This window comes from Oncorhynchus kisutch, linkage group LG25 (genome assembly GCF_002021735.2).
Source record: "Oncorhynchus kisutch isolate 150728-3 linkage group LG25, Okis_V2, whole genome shotgun sequence".
NCBI lineage: Eukaryota > Metazoa > Chordata > Actinopteri > Salmoniformes > Salmonidae > Oncorhynchus > Oncorhynchus kisutch.
Window position 1 is genome coordinate 39,092,060 of NC_034198.2, and position 20,548 is coordinate 39,112,607.

Here is a 20,548-nt window from a genome sequence, read left to right on the forward strand (position 1 = left end):
TCTTCTTGGGTATGACACTATAAGCTTGGCACACCTGTATTTGCAGAGTTTTTCCCATTCTTCTCTGCAGATCTCAAGTTCTGTCAGGTTGGACGGGAACTTTGCTGCACAGCTATTTTCAGGTCTCTCCAGAGATGTTCGATTGGGTTCAAGTCCGGGCTCTGGCTGGGCCACTCAAGGACATTCAGAGACTTGTCCTGAAGTCACTCCTGCGTTGTCTTGGCTGTCTGCTTAGGGTCGTTGTCCTATTGGAAGGTGAACCTTCGCCCCAGTCTGAGGTCCTGAGCACTCTGGAGCAGTTTTTCATCAAGGATCTCTCTGTACTTTGCTCCGTTCATCTCTCCCTCAATCTTGACTCCCTGCCACTGAAAAATGTCCGTACAGCATGATGCCCTACCAAGCTTCCCCGGAGGGATGGCGCCAGGTTTCCTCCAGACATGAGACTTGGCACTCAGGCCAAAGAGTTCAATCTTGGTTTCATCAGACTAGAGAATCGTGTTTCTCCTTTCCAAATCATGTCCAATCAATTGAATTGAACACAGGCGGAACCCAATCAAGTTAGAAACATCTCAAGGATGATCAATGGAAACAGGAAGCACCTGAGCTCAGTTTTGAGTCTTATGGCAAATCTCTGAATACTTATGTACATTGTTTTATACATTTGCAAACAAATCTAAAAACCAGTTTTCACATTGTCATTATGGGGTATTGTGATGCCATTATGGGGTATTGCATATAGATTGCTAAGGACATTTTTTATTTAATCAATTTGAGAATAAGGCTGTAAAGTAACAAAATGTGGGAAAAAATCAAGGGGTCTGAATACTTCCCGAAGGCACTGTACAAGTACCTACCTCTTAACTTCTTTGGCATCGCTGGCGATAAAGAACCCCAAGGTTCCTTCCTGCATCTTCACATGGTTCCCGGGGTTGATGAGAGTGCTGTTGTAAATACAAAACAAAAATAGATGGTCGTCAAGGAGGAGAATCATTCTGTTCTCTGGAGAGAACAACATTAGAGCTAAGGTACTGTATACTAGCCTGGTCATCCCAGACCAGTTTGAGCACAACCATACCTGTATTCTAGCCTGGTCACCCCAGAACTGTGACAAATCACATAATATATTACATGGACTCTGTTTTAAATAATATGGGTAGACATGATTTATGAATGACTAACCCTACATCTGTTAGGTCCCTGTTTCCTCAGTCAAGTATTTAATGTCATTGTATTGAATTGTATTGAATTGAAGGACAGATTCAACCACAAATACCAGGGAGCTTTCGAATGCCTCATTAAGAAGGGCAGTGATTGGTAGATGGGTCACAATAACAAATCACACATTGAATATCTCTTTAAGCATGGTCAAGTTAATAATGATGTTGCGGATGATGTATTAAACCACCCAGATACATCAAAGATGCAGGCGTCCTTCTGAACTGAGCTGCAGGACAGGAAGGAAACTGCTCAGGGATTTCACCATGAGGCCATTGGTCATTTTAAAACAGCTACAGAGTTCAATGGCTGTGATGGGAGAAAACTGAGAATGGATCAACAACATCGTAGTGACTCCACAAAAATGACAGAGTGAAAAGAAGAATACAAATATACAGAATAAAAATATTCCAAAAGATGCATCTTGTATGCAACAAGATACTAAATAATAAGTAATACTGCAACAACAACAAAAATCACAGCAAAGGAATAAACTTTTTTGGCCTAAATTCAAAGCCTTATATTTTGGGCGATTCCAACACATGGGCCTCTCGAGTGGTGCAACGGTCTAAGGCACTGCATCATAGTGCTAGAGGTGTTACTACAGATGCGGGTTCTATCCCGGGCTGTGTAGCAGCCGGCCGTGACCGGGAGACCCATGAGGACGGTGCACAATTGGCCCATTATCATCTGGGTTTGGCCAGCCGGGATGTCCTTATCTCATTGCTCTCTAGCGACTCCTGTGGTGGGGTGGGCGTATGCACGCTGACACGGTTGCCAGTTGGACAGTATTTCCTCCGACTCATTGGTGTGGCTGGTTAAGCGAGCAGTGTGTCAAGAAGCAGTGCGGCTTGGTCATGTCGTGTTTCGGAGGACGCATGGCTCTTGACCTTCATCTCTCCCGAGTCCGTACGGGAGTTGCAACGATGGGCCAAGACTGTAAGTGCCAATTGGGGAGAAAAAAGTACTAAAAAACAACAACCACACACTGTGTAACTGCCTCCTTATTTTCAAGCATGGTGGTGGCTGCATCATGTTATGGGTATGCTTGACATCATCAATACTGGGGAGTTTTTCAGGATAAAAAGAAAGGGGATGGAGCTAAGCACAGGCAAAATCCTAGATGAAAACCTGCTTCAGTCTGCTTTATACCAGTCACTGGGAGAGGATTTCCCCTTTCAGCAGGACAATAACCTACAACACAAGGCCAATCCTACACTGGAGTTGCTTACCAAGAAGACAGTGAATGTTCCTGAGTGGCCAAGTTAAAGTTTTGACTTAAATCTGCTTGATTTATATGTATTGCAAGACTTGAAAATTGCTGTCGAGCCATGATCCGCAACATCGTGACAGAGCTTGAAGAAGTTGCAGAGTATGTGGTGAAGATTGTTCACCAAAAACATGACAATTAAATACATTTTAATACCACTTTGTAATACAATAAACTGTGAATCCAAGGGGACTGAATACTTTTGCAAGGCACTGTATGTGTCATGGCTGTGGGTCTGTTGGAAAGAGAGGATCAGCATTGTGACATTATGACAGAAACATTCCGTCATAATTCACAAATGTTAACATTTGGCAAATGGATAACCTGTATAGCGCCGCATGTGACTTGTTCAACATAATTTTTTACGATACTATATCTGACAAACATCAAGATGTACAATTGGTAATTTCTTCCTAGGTTCCTGCCTTTCTAGGGAGTTTTTCCTAGTCACCGTGCTTCTACATCTGCAATGCTTGCTGTTTGGTGGTTTTAGGCTGGGTTCCTGTATAGCACTTTGTGACATCAGCTGATGTAAAAAGGGCTTTATAAATACATTCGATTTGAACTGTACCTGCTTTCCCGTATATCAGACTTGTACTCGATAGCGATCAGTAGCAGCTTTAGCTTCACATAGCAGAGTCTGGAGAGGAGCATTCAAAAACATCAATATTATCAAACAATCAATGTGACAGAGAGAGAGAGAGAGAGAGAGAGAGAGAGAGAGAGAGAGAGAGAGAGAGAGAGAGAGGGTGAGGAATGTCAAGAGCGAACAATGGCGAGAGAGAGAAAAAAAAGAGCGAGAAAGAGAGAGAGTGAGGAATGTCGAGAGCGAACAATGGCGAGAGAGAGAAAAAAAAGAGAGAGAAAGAGAGAGAGTGAGGAATGTCGAGAGCGAACGATGGAGAGAGAGAGACAGAGAGACAGAGAGAGACAGAGGAATGTCGAGGGAACGAGGGAACGATGGAGAGAGAGAGAGACAGGTAGAGAGAGAATGAAAGTTGTAGAGAGAGAGAGAGAAAGAAAGAGAGAGGTGGGTGATGGTGATTTGAATATAATTGATATAGTAGGGTACTTCAGAAATCAGTATCATCATACTTACTCACAAATGGTGGGGAAGGATAAGCCCACAAAGGCACTAGACAGGTACTCAGTATACATTTCATTGGCTACTCCTTCCAGATAATACTTCTGCCACGTGTCCTCTTCAATCTGAAACAATAAAGGATAAAACATGCAAAGGTACCGTATATTATCAAGAACATATTTTATTTACCTCGCACAAAAAGTGAACCAAAGTGACCATAAAGCAAATAACCCTGTATGTGTATGTACATCAACGGTCTTAAATATCAAACAAGTATTCTGAAATTACAAATACAGTCCGAATATGGAATAGCCTGTACAGTTGTGGCCAAAAGTTTTGAGAATGGCACAAATATTAATTTCCACAAAGTTTGCTGCTTCAGTGTCTTTAGATATTTTTTGTCAGATGTTACTATGGAATAGTGAAGTATAATTACAAGCATTTCATAAGTGTCAAAGGCTTTTATTGACAATTACATGAAGTTGACGCAAAGAATCAATATTTGCAGTGTTGACCCTTCTTTTTCAAGACATCTGATGGCGGCCCATTATTGCATAATCAATGCTTGGAGTTTGTCAGAATTTGTGGGATTTTGTTTGTCCACCCACCTCTTGAGGATTGACCACAAGTTCTCAATGGGATTAAGGTCTGGGGAGTTTCCTGGCCATGTTTTGTTCCCCGAGCAACTTAGCAACCTTTGCCTTATGGCAAGGTTCTCCATCATGCTCCATCATGCTCCATCATGCAGGAAAAGGCATTTTTCTTCACTAAACTGTTCCTGGATGGTTGGGAGAAGATGCTCTCAGAGGATGTGTTGGTACAATTCTTTATTCGTGGCTGTGTTCTTAGGCAAAATTGTGAGTGAGCCCACTCCCTTGGCTGAGAAGCAACCCCACACATGAATGGTCTCAGGATGCTTTACTGTTGGCATGACACAGGACTGAGGGTAGCGCTCACCTTGTCTTCTCTGGACAAGCTTTTTTCCGGATGGCCCAAACAATCGGAAAGGGGATTCATCAGAGAAAATGACTTTGCCCTAGTCCTCAAAAGTCCAATCCCTGTACCATTTGCAAAATATCAGTCTGTCCCTGATGTTGTTCCTGGAGAGAAGTGGCTTCTTTGCTGCCCTTCTTGACACCAGGCCATCTTCCAAAACTCTTCGCCTCACTATGCGTGCAGATGCACTCACACCTACCTGCTGCCATTCCTGAGCAAGTTATGTACTGGTTGTGCCCCGATCCCGCAGCTGAATCAACTTTACGGTCCTGGCACTTGCTGGACTTCGTTGGGCGCCCTGAAGCCTTCTTCACAACAATTGAACCGCTCTCCTTGAAGTTCTTGATGATCCGCTAAATGGTTGATTTAGGTGCAATCTTACTGGCAGCAATATCCTTGCCTGTGAAGCCCTTTTTGTGCAAAGCATTGATGACGGCACGCGTTTCCTTGCAGGTAACAATGGTTGACAGAGGAAGAACAATGATTTCAAGCACCACCCTCCTTTTGAAGCTTCCAGTCTGTTATCCGAACTCAATCAGCATGACAGAGTGATCTCCAGCCTTGTCCTCGTCAACACTCACACCTGTGTTAACGAGAAAATTACTGACATGATGTCAGCTGGTCCTTTTTGTGGCAGGGCTGAAATGCAGTGGAAATGTTTTTGGGGGGATTCAGTTCATTTGCATGGCAAATAGGGACTTTGCAATTAATTGCAATTCATCTGATCACTCTCCATAACATTCTGGAGTGTATGCAAATTGCCATCATACAAACTGAGGCAGCAGACTTTGTGAAAATTAATATTTGTGTCATTCTCAAAACTTTTGGCCATGACTATATATTTAAAATAGCCTAAATATTCCCTTCATTAGTCTTTACTATGACCCAGGCACCTACAGACAAAGTGTGATCAAAGGATGAAGAACAATGCTGTACAAAAGCCTGTGGACAAGTGTAATAATCTCCAGCACTTCCTGGTCATTCGAAATGGATTTGAACCAGCGACCTAAGGATTACAGTCTGTTTAGGTCTCCCCAACATGTACCTTGATAAAGGACCTCATGGAGAAGAGGTTGGCCAGCATGGTGGAGAGGCCCTGAGCCAGACAACTCTGTGCGATGAAGCCAAGCTTCAGCTCAGCAAGGCAAATGGCATCGTCACCCTCCTTCCAGTTCCAACTGGGAATGTTCAAAAGGTGGGCCTGGGGACACGCAGGAAAGATGCAGAGAGATTAGGGTTCCAAAATGTCGGTAAGTGTCCCAAAATTTCCAGGCTTTGTAGCATTCCTGGTTGGAGGATTCCGAATGTCCTCTTAATCCATTATGATTCCTGGGAATCTGGAAAAACCTGGCAATTTTATGAAAGTTACAACCCTAAAATATATAATTGAGGTGCAGGAAGAATATCAGTAGAGATCTTATGTTCTCAGCCGGCCTCCACTGGAGTTCAATTTCACATTGTAACAACTCTGATGGGGTTGTACTGCACACACCTTGTTGTGGTACTGCAACATCTGGGTAATGATTCTGATCTTCGGGTGGTAGTTCTTGATGGATATCACCCTGAGGTATTGTTAGAAGAAACAATGTAAGAACCCGTCTACAGGATCTTGGACTCAGTAGTAACACAGTTTTCTTGCTTAGGGAACTTGAGAGTTGACATTGGCATATTGTATGGCAGTCAGTTATAACAGTCAATTATGTTTGGTACATTATCTATTATCAATGCATTACTCCAGAATACATACAGTTGAAGTTGGAAATTTACATACACTTAGGTTGGAGTCATTAAAACTCGTTTTTCAACCACTCCACAAACTTTTTGTTAACAAACTATAGTTTTGGCAAGTCGGTTAGGACATCTACTTTGTGCATGACACAAGTTATTTGTCCAGCAATTGTTTACAGACAGATTATTTCACTTATAATTCAATGTATCACAATTCCAGTGGGTCAGAAGTTTACATACACTAAGTTGACTGTGCCTTTAAATAGCTTTGGAAAATTCCAGAAAATCATGTCATGGCTTTAGAAGCTTCTGTTAGGCTAATTGACATAATTTGAGTCAATTGGAGATGGACTTGTGGATGTATTTCAAGGCCTACCTTCAAACTCAGTGCCTCTTTGCTTGACATCATGGGAAAATCAAAAGAAATAAGCCAAGACCTCAGAAAAAAAATTGTGGACCTCCACAAGTCTGGTTCATCCTTGGGAGCAATTTCAAAATGCCTGAAGGTACCACATTCATCTGTACAAACAATAGTACACAAGTATAAACACCATGGGACCATGCAGCCGCTTAGGAAGGAGACGCGTTCTGTCTCCTAGAGAGACAGTGCAAATCAACCCTAGAACAACAGCAAAGGACCTTGTGAAGATGCTGGAGGAAACAGGTACAAAAGTATCTATATCCACAATAAAATGAGTCCTATGTCGACATAACCTGAAAGGCCGCTCAGTAAGGAAGAACCCACTGCTCCAAAACCGCCATTAAAAATCCAGACTACGGTTGCACATGGGGACAAAGATGGTACTTTTTCGAGAAATGTCCCCTGGTCTGATGAAACAAAAATAGAACTGTTTGGCCAAAATGACCATTGTTATGTTTGGATGAAAAAGGGGATGTCTTGCAAGCTGAAGAATACCATCCCAACCGTGAAGCACAGGGGTGGCAGCATCATGTTGTGGGGGTGCTTTGCTACAGGAGGGACTGGTGCACCTCACAAAATAGATGGCTTCATGAGGAAGGAACATTACGTGGATATATTGAAGCAACATCTCAAAACATCAGTCAGGAAGTTAAAGCTTGGTCGCAAATTGGTCTTCCAAATGGACAATGACCCCAAGCATACGTCAAAATGGCTTAAGGCTAAAGGACAACAAAGTCAAGGTATTGTTGTGGCCATCACAAAGCCCTGACCTCAATCCTATAGAAAAAGCGTGTGCGAGCAAGGAGGCCTACAAAACCTGACTCAGTTACACCAGCTCTGTCAGGAGCTTTAACAACTTATTGTGGGAAGCTTGTGGAAGCCTACCTGCAACGTTTGACCCAAGTTAAACAATTGAAAGACAATGCTACCAAATACTAATTGAGTGTATGTAAACTTCTGACCCACTGGGAATGCGATGAAAGAAATAACAGCTGAAATAAATCATTCTCTCTACTCTTATTCTGACATTTCACATTCTTAAAATTAAGTGGTGATCCTAACTGACCTAAGACGGGGGGATATTTACTAGGATTAAATGTCAGGAATTGTGGAAAACTGAGTTTAAATGTATTTGGCTAAGGTGTATGTAAACTTCCGACTTCAACTGTATTCACATGCTTTCAAGTATAATTTTTGTCCTCTAGTCATGTTTCAATGGGATAGTAAATGTAATATGTTTTGTAAATCAACAATATCTTTGCAAGGTATATTTGTACAACACAATAGGTTGATAATGTTGTATCTGTACCTCATGATGTTGGAAGCATCCTCAGCATCAGGGTCTGCACAGTATTTATTAGCTAGGATCAAACAGGCATCTGCTGACTCTATCTGAGGGATGACAGAAGACTAGATAAGACCTGACTATCTGAGGGATGACAGAAGACTAGATAAGACCTGACTATCTGAGGGATGACAGAGAGACTAAGTAAGACCTGACTATCTGAGGGATGACAGAAGACTAGATAAGACCTGACTATCTGAGGGATGACAGAGAGACTAGATAAGACCTGACTATCTGAGGGATGACAGAAGACTAGATAAGACCTGACTATCTGAGGGATGACAGAGAGACTAGATAAGACCTGACTATCTGAGGGATGACAGAGAGACTAAGTAAGACCTGACTATCTGAGGGATGACAGAAGACTAGATAAGACCTGACTATCTGAGGGATGACAGAGATACTAGATAAGACCTGACTATCTGAGGGATGACAGAAGACTAGATAAGACCTGACTATCTGAGGGATGACAGAAGACTAGATAAGACCTGACTATCTGAGAGATGACAGAGAGACTAGATAAGACCTGACTATCTGAGGGATGACAGAAGAATAGATAAGACCTGACTATCTGAGGGATGACAGAAAGACTAGATAAGACCTGACTATCTGAGGGATGACAGAGAGACTAGATAAGGCCTGACTATCTGAGGGATGACAGAGAGACTAGATAAGACCTGACTATCTAAGGGATGACAGAGAGACTAGATAAGACCTGACTATCTGAGGGATGACAGAGAGACTAGATAAGGCCTGACTATCTGAGGGATGACAGAGAGACTAGATAAGACCTGACTATCTAAGGGATGACAGAGAGACTAGATAAGACCTGACTATCTGAGGGATGACAGAGAGACTAGATTAAGAACTGAATAGATCTAAGGGATGACAGAGAGACTAGATTAAGAACTGAATAGATCTGAGGGATGACAGAGAGACTAGATTAAGAACTGAATAGATCTGAGGGATGACAGAGGGACTAGATTAAGAACTGAATAGATCTGAGAGATGACAGAGAGACTAGATTAAGAACTGAATTGATCTGCGGGATGACAGAGAGATTAAGAATTGAATAGATCTGAGGGATGACAGAGAGACTAGATTAAGAACTGAACAGATCTGAGGGATGACAGAGAACTAGATTAAGAACTGAATAGATCTGAGGGATGACAGAGAACTAGATTAAGAACTGAATAGATCTGAGGGATGACAGAGAGATTAAGAACTGAACAGATCTGAGGGATGACAGAGAGACTAGATTAAGAACTGAATAGATCTAAGGGATGACAGAGAGACTAGATTAAGAACTGAATAGATCTGAGGGATGACAGAGAGACTAGATTAAGAACTGAATAGATCTGAGGGATGACAGAGGGACTAGATTAAGAACTGAATAGATCTGAGAGATGACAGAGAGACTAGATTAAGAACTGAATTGATCTGCGGGATGACAGAGAGACTAGATTAAGAACTGAATAGATCTGAGGGATGACAGAGAGACTAGATAGATTAAGAACTGAATAGATCTGAGGGATGACAGAGAGACTAGTTTAAGAACAGATTCTATACAGACAGATTCTGAGTCCCAAATGGCATCCAATGGGCATTAGACAGATACCAATCGCCCTGGTGCTCCCTCTAAAGACACCACAGCAGAATCAAAGAGATCACAACTACATTCATTCAGAGCTATGAACAGTAGCTATCATACGTCACAGAGCGTTCATTTCTGACTTTGTTCCTGTCATATTTAGCCTATTTATTTACCCTTTATCAATCTCAATGATTTACCTGGCTGTGTCAATGGATGTTTGAAAGTAAAACATTTTTTTTTAGATAAAGGTAACCGATTTGTAACTCTTTATAAAGGTAACATTATTGTAACTCTTCATAAACGTGAACGTATTGTAAAAGTGACCAAATTGACTTATACGATAAGGACCTGGTATAGTTCTTGAAGAGTTGGTTGGAGATGCACTGTTGAGGCCGTTTCGCTCTGCTATAGCAGCTGTAAGGAACGAGTCAGGTAGGATCATACATCATTGAAACAGGCCAGTTACCTTGACTCTGGCCAGGTCGTGTGGGTTGAGAACAGATCCCTGGTAGAACTCCACCTGGGTGAAGTGCCGCTTGAACAAGGCTTCCAGCTCAAGATTAGGGGAAATACTGGGATAGAAAGTAGAGTGTGTTAATGTTAACCGAGGCTTCCAGCTCAAGATTAGGGGAAATACTGGGATAGAAAGTAGAGTGTGTTAATGTTAACCGAGGCTTCCACCTCAAGATTAGGGGAAATACTGGGATAGAAAGTAGAGTGTGTTAATGTTAACCGAGGCTTCCACCTCAAGATTAGGGGAAATATTGGGATAGAAAGTAGAGTGTGTTAATGTTAACCGAGGCCTCCAGCTCAAGATTAGGGGACATACTGGGATAGAAAGTAGAGTGTGTTAATGTTAACCGAGGCTTCCAGCTCAAGATTAGGGGACATACTGGGATAGAAAGTAGAGTGTGTTAATGTTAACCGAGGCTTCCAGCTCAAGATTAGGGGAAATACTGGGATAGAAAGTAGAGTGTGTTAATGTTAACCGAGGCTTCCAACTCAAGATTAGGGGAAATACTGGGATAGAAAGTAGAGTGTGTTAATGTTAACCGAGGCTTCCAGCTCAAGATTAGGGGAAATACTGGGATAGAAAGTAGAGTGTGTTAATGTTAACCGAGGCTTCCAGCTCAAGATTAGGGGAAATACTGGGATAGAAAGTAGAGTGTGTTAATGTTAACCGAGGCTTCCAGCTCAAGATTAGGGGAAATACTGGGATAGAAAGTAGAGTGTGTTAATGTTAACCGAGGCTTCCAGCTCAAGATTAGGGGAAATACTGGGATAGAAAGTAGAGTGTGTTAATGTTAACCGAGGCTTCCAGCTCAAGATTAGGGGAAATACTGGGATAGAAAGTAGAGTGTGTTAATGTTAACCGATGCTTCCAGCTCAAGATTAGGGGAAATACTGGGACAGAAAGTAGAGTGGGTTAATGTTAACCGAGGCTTCCATCTCAAGATTAGGGGAAATACTGGGATAGAAAGTAGAGTGTGTTAATGTTAACCGAGGCTTCCAGCTCAAGATTAGGGGAAATAATGGGATAGAAAGTAGAGTGTGTTAATGTTAACCGAGGCTTCCAGCTCAAGATTAGGGGAAATACTGGGACAGAAAGTAGAGTGTGTTAATGTTAACCGAGGCTTCCACCTCAAGATTAGGGGAAATACTGGGATAGAAAGTAGAGTGTGTTAATGTTAACCGAGGCTTCCAGCTCAAGATTAGGGGAAATAATGGGATAGAAAGTAGAGTGTGTTAATGTTAACCGAGGCTTCCAGCTCAAGATTAGGGGAAATACTGGGATAGAAAGTAGAGTGTGTTAATGTTAACCGAGGCTTCCAGCTCAAGATTAGGGGAAATACTGGGATAGAAAGTAGAGTGTGTTAATGTTAACCGAGGCTTCCAGCTCAAGATTAGGGGAAATACTGGGATAGAAAGTAGAGTGTGTTAATGTTAACCGAGGCTTCCAGCTCAAGATTAGGGGAAATACTGGGATAGAAAGTAGAGTGTGTTAATGTTAACCGAGGCTTCCACCTCAAGATTAGGGGAAATACTGGGATAGAAAGTAGAGTGTGTTAATGTTAACCGAGGCTTCCAGCTCAAGATTAGGGGAAATACTGGGATAGAAAGTAGAGTGTGTTAATGTTAACCGAGGCTTCCAGCTCAAGATTAGGGGAAATACTGGGATAGAAAGTAGAGTGTGTTAATGTTAACTGAGGCTTCCAGCTCAAGATTAGGGGAAATATTGGGACAGAAAGTAGAGTGTGTTAATGTTAACCGAGGCTTCCAGCTCAAGATTAGGGGAAATACTGGGATAGAAAGTAGAGTGTGTTAATGTTAACCCGAGGCTTCCACCCCAAGATTAGGTTGTGTACTGAGACAGACAGGACACTTGTGTTAATGTTAGGGCTCTGAGTGAGGTCTCCTCCTCAGCAAGTCAAATTGCAATTCATTGTGTAGTAATTTATTCTAATGATGCAACGGGTGGGCTATACCAAACGGTTTCCACAGTTTCCATGGATCTGGGTGCTTATCAGGATATAGTCATTGTAGAGTCTGAGTATTCCAAAACAAGGAAAGGTGGTAGCAGCTCCCAAAAGGTTGTTGGGGTCAATTTTGGGAGCTGCTATCACCTTTCCTTCTCTGAAACACTCAGTATTGTTATGAGTCTTGGGGCCATTTTCCCAGACTCAGATTAAACCCATAGTCCTGGAATAAAACACACTTTCAATGGACTATCAATTGGTTTTTATGGTTTTTAGTCCAAGACTAGGTTTAATCTGGGTCCGGGAAACTGGCCCGTAAAGTGTAAGGAAAAAACATGGTACACTTACTTATGGAGAAAAACAATTTCTACATTGACATCATCCCTGTCCTTGTGTAGGAAGTCTTTAAGGAAGTTGGACACACTTTCAAGGGTAATATGACCACAGACCACGATGTGCCTATAGGAAATAAGATCCAGGAATAGTCATAAGATTTTAACTATGGTTTGCTAAAAGCTGCAGCCAAAATAAAGATGTTGATAGACTGCTGACGGATGTTTCACGTTCTTTCTTGACTCTGGAAAAAAAAAAATCGTACGTTGAATCTGACATATTTTTTTATATTTTTTTAAAGACCTGGAAAAGTCGGTTTCCGTGTAGACAACACACACAGCCAGCCCACTGTTTATTACCAAACAACACATCATTCTCCCTGACTTCTACGGTACATGTTCTTTGATGAACAATAGTCCATTGTTATGTGAACAGTTGACAGTACTAAAGCCCTTTAGACTGTACAGTCCGTCCTATGTAAGGCCTGAAGGACAGGTCAAGAGCAGAGAGCATTCTGGCTTCCCACTAACAGATTAAAAATAATGACAATTTCCATTGTTGGAGATTACGATGTGATTGCTACATTCTACAATCCAGAAAAGAGCTTATCTTTAGCAAGATTCATGTTGTCTCCACGGGGGGGGTAACTTTCCATCAGACAGTATCCCTGCTACAGGATAGTACCCACAGGATTGTGAGATAAACTCTTCATTGTGAGATAAAACTCAGGATGGGGTTAAGAAGGGCATTTCTTTAAGCTGTTATTGCAATGATCAGTTCCATCACATATTGTACCAAACTTATTGGTTTGAAGATTTGCAGTGGGGCAAAAAAGTATTTAGTCAGCAACCAATTGTGCAAGTTCTCCCACTTAAAAAGATGAGAGAGGCCTGTAATTTTCATCACAGGTACACTTCAACTATTACAGACAAAATGAGAGAAAATCCAGAAAATCACATTGTAGGATTTTTTATGAATTTATTAGCAAATGATGGTGGAACATAAGTATTTGGTCAATTACAAAAGTTTATCTCAATACTTTGTTATATACCCTTTGTTGGCAATGACAGAGGTCAAACGTTTTCTGTAAGTCTTCACAAGGTTTTCACACACTGTTGCTGGTATTTTGGCCCATTCCTCCATGCAGATCTCCTCTAGAGCATTGATGTTTTGGGGCTGTTGCTGGGCAACACGGACTTTCAACTCCCTCCAAAGATTTTCTATGGGGTTGAGATCTGGAGACTGGCTAGGCCACTCCAGGACGTTGAAATGCTTCTTACGAAGCCACTCCTTCGTTGCCTGGCTGTTGTGTTTGGGATCATTGTCATGCTGAAAGACCAAGCCACGTTTCATCTTCAATGCCCTTGCTGAAGGAAGGAGGTTTTCACTCAAAATCTCACGATACATGGCCCCATTCTTTCTTTCCTTTACACGGATCAGTCGTCCTGGTCCCTTTGCAGAAAAACAGCCGCAAAGCATGATGTTTCCACCCCCATGCTTCACAGTAGGTATGGTGTTCTTTGGATGCAACTCAGCATTCTTTGTCCTCCAAACATGACGAGTTGAGTTTTTACCAAAAAGTTATATTTTGTTTTCTTCTGACCATATGACATTCTCCCAATCGTCTTCTGGATCATCCAAATGCTCTCTAGCAAACTTCAGATGGGCCTGGACATGTACTGGCTTAAGCAGGGGGACACGTCTGGCGCTGCAGGATTTGAGTCCCTGTCGGCGTAGTGTGTTACTGATGGTAGGCTTTGTTACTTTGGTCCCAGCTCTCTGCAGGTCATTTACTAGATCCCCCTGTGTAGTTCTGGGATTGTTGCTCACTGTTCTTGTGATCATTTTGACCCCACGGGGTGAGATCTTGCATGGGGCCCCAGATCGAGGGAGATTATCAGTGGTCTTGTATGTCTTCCATTTCCTAATAATTGCTCCCACAGTTGATTTCTTCAAACCAAGCTGCTTACCTATTGCAGATTCAGTCTTCTCAGCCTGGTGCAGGTCTACAATTTTGTTTCTGGTGTCCTTTGACAGCTCTTTGGTCTTGGCCATAGTGGAGTTTGGAGTGTGACTGTTTGAGGTTGTGGACAGGTGTCTTTTATACTGATAACAAGGTCAAACAGGTGCCATTAATACAGGTAACGAGTGGAGGACAGAGGAGCCTCTTAAAGAAGAAGTTACAGGTCTGTGAGAGCCAGAAATTTTGCTTGTTTGTAGGTGACCAAATACTTATTTTCCACCATAAATTTGCTAATAAATTCATTAAAAATCCTACAATGTGATTTTCTGGATTTTTTCCCCTCATTTTGTCTGTCATAGTTGACGTGTACCTATGATGAAAATTACAGGCCTCTCTCATCTTTATAAGTGGGAGAACTTGCACAATTGGTGACCGACTAAATACTTTTTTGCCCCACTGTAGATACAAGTAATTTATACTAACAACCTGCACATGATTTTGAAATGAATCGAACATTGTGCATCTTATTACATTTCTTATTTATCATATTGTATCTTGTTTACATTATAGAATTGGGTCTTTATGTGAATAATACAGATAAATTCTATTCATATTTGTATATGAAAAGGTATGAAAAGGGGGAATATACTAGGACAGTAGGACTGAGAGATAGGAAACACATGAAACAGAAATACACATCCTTCAGAATGCAGAAGAAAGGAGAAGAGAATAAATTACCAAAAACAGACGCTGGCTATAGAGACTTGACTAAAAAAATATATAAATTACCATATCAGATGCTGGCCGAAGAGACTTGACAAAAAATATATATAAATTACCATATCAGAGGCTGGCTGAAGAGACTTGACTAAAAGAAAGTCCCAAAAAATGATCCACAACAAATTAAACAACAAAAAAATTGTAAAAAACGAACCAAGAGAAGTTTGTTCAGAGGGATGAGGCAGTAGGGATGAATCCTACTGTACTTTGAGATACACATATTGTAACTTGAATTTCTGCATATAATCATTCATTGATTGATGTCAATGGGAGATTTGCATGGAAATTTGAGTTATGAGCACACATCTCAAGGTAGTATTTGGCCCCTAAGGTTGTAGGTCTGACTGCAGATTAAGGCCAGGAATGAAGCAGGGCTTAGAAAATCAAATGAACTGGTGGAACCACACAAAACAAACAAGGAAATAAAAGTAAACTGGAAGCAAGCGAGGAACATGCAAGAGCGTATGTGGACATGAAAAAGACACAAAAAGGTAGACCACTTTATTAACATTCATTTGAAATCATCTGGGAATAAATTAGATTTAGATTAGCTGATTATTTAACTAAAGGTTAGTCCCGTTTTGTAAGTCTATTTCCTAGGACACTTAATTAAGACACTAGTCATTATTTTTTGTGAAAAAATGACATCATCTCTGTCATTAAGATAGAGCATATAATGTTAAAAATTCAATATATTCATGAATTTAGAAATGCTATATAAAATGACTACAACTCCAGTTGGAATCAGTCCTGACTTTACGTGCCCCCCCCCCCCCCCAAAAAATACATAAATAATAATATGTGCATTGTGGTGGGTGGTAAGATGCATGGTAAGACCGGCAAATACAAAACACAGACACAAACATGTAAGCATTCTAGTAAATAAATGAGTAAAACGTTAAAGCATATAGCAAATAATGCTTTTGACACGATGACGGCTAGCACACGAATACCGATACAAAACAACAGCATAAGCTTTCATGGCCAAACTCTCCAGTCACCTGTGTGACTTAAAAATAAATAAAAAATTTAAAGTTCTAAACTTTTCAATATAAAGCATTTTAGAATAATTTACTGGTACTCCTCTTTAGGAGAGGGGGGCAATTTGAGAAGTCACACCAAAACCACACCTTTTACAATCATTTTGTTTGTTTGTTTATTTGTTTGACTTACTTTCTGCCTCGGGTCGAGTTATAACTCCCTCCGTATTTCTTCCGATTAAGGATGAGAGCAGCAATTTCTGGCACGTAGCGAGCAAACATGGCCTACATGCATGGAACAGAGAAAGAAAAGGGCATGCAGAGGACGATTCTACTGCGGCAGAGGCAGTAGAGCCTCCCGGTAATACTTACTTTCTCCCATTAACAGCACTATAGGAACCACCATATTTCTTGCGGTTTCCTATTAACTCTATGATTTCAGGGACGTAGCTCGCAAACATGGCCTAAGGAGAAGATAGGAGACAGAAGAAGAGACTAAAACAAAGATAGGCAAAGAGAGAGAGAGAGAGAGCAGGGCGTCTATTTTTGCTTCAAATATATCCGTAAAATCTGAAAATTCTAGAAGAAAAAAAAAATGAAAAAAGAATAGAATAGAAAATTTGCACAAAAAAAAAATGTTAATTTCTCTCGATACAATAGTTGACGGATAGAACAAGTCAGATTACTAACATTATAGTAAAAGTTAGAACAAAATCTGAAATTATGTAAATGTTATCATATTCAGATTCTAGGGGGATAAAAATATGATAAGCAAATGAAGAAGAAAAAAAATGTCAGGAAATTTAACTTAACTTTTACGGATATTTAGTTAGGAAAAGAAGCAGGAAAATGACACAGTTGACACTGTACGCCAATCTGTTATTGAAAAAGTTTTCAGGTAATAAAAAGGAAGGAAAAAAACCTTATATGCCATGTTTTGTCCAACAAACACTTATGCCAGGTTGATTTGAATAGCACAGCCTAACGTAACATATCTGCAAATTTTTATTAGATGAAAAATGTGTTTATCCAATAGATTTGAGGCCTTTATGCTTAAATTTGACTTGTAATTATAATGTATAAACTTACAGTATATACAAAGTGTACATAACTGACTTACAGTATTGTATACATGTATATAAACTATATAATATAACTTACCTAAATGTAACTAAACTTGGGTAAAAGAGTGATTGGTAATGTCACTGATAATACTCTGAACTACTGTAGTAGTACTGTCCTACTGTCTGAACTGACTACTGTAGTCCTGTACTTCAGTCTGAACTGACTACTGTAATACTGTACTACTGTCTAAACTAACTACTGTAGTACTGTACTACTGTCTGAACTAACTACTGTAGTACTGTACTACTATCTGAACTGACTACTGTAGTACTGTACTACTGTCTGAACTGACTACTGTAGTACTGTACTACTGTCTGAACTGACTACTGTAGTACTGTACTACTGTCTGAACTGACTACTGTAGTAGTACTGTCCTACTGTCTGAACTGACTACTGTAGTACTGTACTACTGTCTGAACTGACTACTGTAGTAGTACTGTCCTACTGTCTGAACTGACTACTGTAGTACTGTACTACTATCTGAACTGACTACTGTAGTACTGTCCTACTGTCTGAACTGACTACTGTAGTACTGTACTACTGTCTGAACTGACTACTGTAGTACTGTACTACTGTCTGAACTGACTACTGTAGTAGTACTGTCCTACTGTCTGAACTGACTACTGTAGTACTGTACTACTGTCTGAACTGACTACTGTAGTAGTGTACTACTATCTGAACTGACTACTGTAGTAGTACTGTCCTACTGTCTGAACTGACTACTGTAGTAGTACTGTCCTACTGTCTGAACTGACTACTGTAGTACTGTCCTACTGTCTGAACTGACTACTGTAGTACTGTACTTCTGTCTGAACTAACTACTGTAGTATTGTACTACTGTCTGAACTGACTACTGTAGTAGTACTGTCCTACTGTCTGAACTGACTACTGTAGTAGTACTGTCCTACTGTCTGAACTGACTACTGTAGTAGTACTGTCCTACTGTCTGAACTGACTACTGTAGTAGTACTGTCCTACTGTCTGAACTGACTACTGTAGTAGTACTGTCCTACTGTCTGAACTGACTACTGTAGTAGTACTGTACTTCTGTCTGAACTAACTACTGTAGTACTGTCCTACTGTCTGAACTGACTACTGTAGTACTGTCCTACTGTCTGAACTGACTACTGTAGTACTGTCCTACTGTCTGAACTAACTACTGTAGTACTGTCCTACTGTCTGAACTGACTACTGTAGTACTGTCCTACTGTCTGAACTAACTACTGTAGTACTGTACTACTGTCTGAACTAACTACTGAAGTACTGTACTACTGTCTGAATTAACTACTGTAGTACTGTACTACTGTCTGAATCATCTACTGAACTACTTTCTGAACTGACTACTGTAGTACTGTACTACTGTCTGAACTGACTACTGTAATACTGTACTACTGTCTGAACTGACTACTGTAATACTGTACTGTCTGAACTAACTACTGTAGTACTGTACTTCTGTCTGAACTAACTACTGTAGTAGTACTGTCCTACTGTCTGAACTGACTACTGTAGCAGTACTGTCCTACTGTCTGAACTGACTACTGTAGTAGTACTGTCCTACTGTCTGAACTGACTACTGTAGTAGTACTGTCCTACTGTCTGAACTGACTACTGTAGTAGTACTGTCCTACTGTCTGAACTGACTACTGTAGTAGTACTGTCCTACTGTCTGAACTGACTACTGCAGTAGTACTGTCCTACTGTCTGAACTGACTACTGTAGTAGTACTGTCCTACTTTCTGAACTGACTACTGTAGTACTGTACTACTGTCTGAACTGACTACTGTAATACTGTACTACTGTCTGAACTGACTACTGTAATACTGTACTGTCTGAACTAACTACTGTAGTACTGTACTTCTGTCTGAACTAACTACTGTAGTAGTACTGTCCTACTGTCTGAACTGACTACTGTAGTAGTACTGTCCTACTGTCTGAACTGACTACTGTAGTAGTACTGTCCTACTGTCTGAACTGACTACTGTAGTAGTACTGTACTTCTGTCTGAACTAACTACTGTAGTACTGTCCTACTGTCTGAACTGACTACTGTAGTACTGTCCTACTGTCTGAACTGACTACTGTAGTACTGTCCTACTGTCTGAACTAACTACTGTAGTACTGTCCTACTGTCTGAACTGACCACTGTAGTACTGTCCTACTGTCTGAACTAACTACTGTAGTACTGTACTACTGTCTGAACTAACTACTGAAGTACTGTACTACTGTCTGAATTAACTACTGTAGTACTGTACTACTGTCTGAATCATCTACTGAACTACTTTCTGAACTGACTACTGTAGTACTGTACTACTGTCTGAACTGACTACTGTAATACTGTACTACTGTCTGAACTGACTACTGTAATACTGTACTGTCTGAACTAACTACTGTAGTACTGTACTTCTGTCTGAACTAACTACTGTAGTAGTACTGTCCTACTGTCTGAACTGACTACTGTAGCAGTACTGTCCTACTGTCTGAACTGACTACTGTAGTAGTACTGTCCTACTGTCTGAACTGACTACTGTAGTAGTACTGTCCTACTGTCTGAACTGACTACTGTAGTAGTACTGTCCTACTGTCTGAACTGACTACTGTAGTAGTACTGTCCTACTGTCTGAACTGACTACTGCAGTAGTACTGTCCTACTGTCTGAACTGACTACTGTAGTAGTACTGTCCTACTTTCTGAACTGACTACTGTAGTACTGTACTACTGTCTGAACTGACTACTGTAATACTGTACTACTGTCTGAACTGACTACTGTAATACTGTACTGTCTGAACTAACTACTGTAGTACTGTACTTCTGTCTGAACTAACTACTGTAGTAGTACTGTCCTACTGTCTGAACTGACTACTGTAGCAGTACTGTCCTACTGTCTGAACTGACTACTGTAGTAGTACTGTCCTACTGTCTGAACTGACTACTGTAGTAGTACTGTACTTCTGTCTGAACTAACTACTGTAGTACTGTCCTACTGTCTGAACTGACTACTGTAGTACTGTCCTACTGTCTGAACTGACTACTGTAGTACTGTCCTACTGTCTGAACTAACTACTGTAGTACTGTCCTACTGTCTGAACTGACTACTGTAGTACTGTCCTACTGTCTGAACTAACTACTGTAGTACTGTACTACTGTCTGAACTAACTACTGAAGTACTGTACTACTGTCTGAATTAACTACTGTAGTACTGTACTACTGTCTGAATCATCTACTGAACTACTTTCTGAAC

At 40.8% G+C, this 20,548-nt stretch overlaps 1 pseudogene across 1 annotated transcript in view; it reads right to left on the reverse strand.

Moving 5' to 3' along the window:
- LOC109870220 (calcium-activated potassium channel subunit alpha-1-like) overlaps window positions 1–20,548 on the reverse strand; it is a 222,277-nt pseudogene that overhangs the window by 58,823 nt on the left and 142,906 nt on the right. Inside the window, exons 9-17 of the transcript XR_004205441.1 lie at window positions 16,559–16,650; window positions 12,479–12,589; window positions 10,120–10,225; window positions 8,024–8,106; window positions 6,058–6,127; window positions 5,611–5,766; window positions 3,585–3,694; window positions 3,057–3,125; window positions 855–941 (exon numbers count right to left, since the gene is read on the reverse strand). The product of XR_004205441.1 is annotated as a calcium-activated potassium channel subunit alpha-1-like (transcript). The remainder of the gene's footprint in view (window positions 1–854; window positions 942–3,056; window positions 3,126–3,584; window positions 3,695–5,610; window positions 5,767–6,057; window positions 6,128–8,023; window positions 8,107–10,119; window positions 10,226–12,478; window positions 12,590–16,558; window positions 16,651–20,548) is intronic.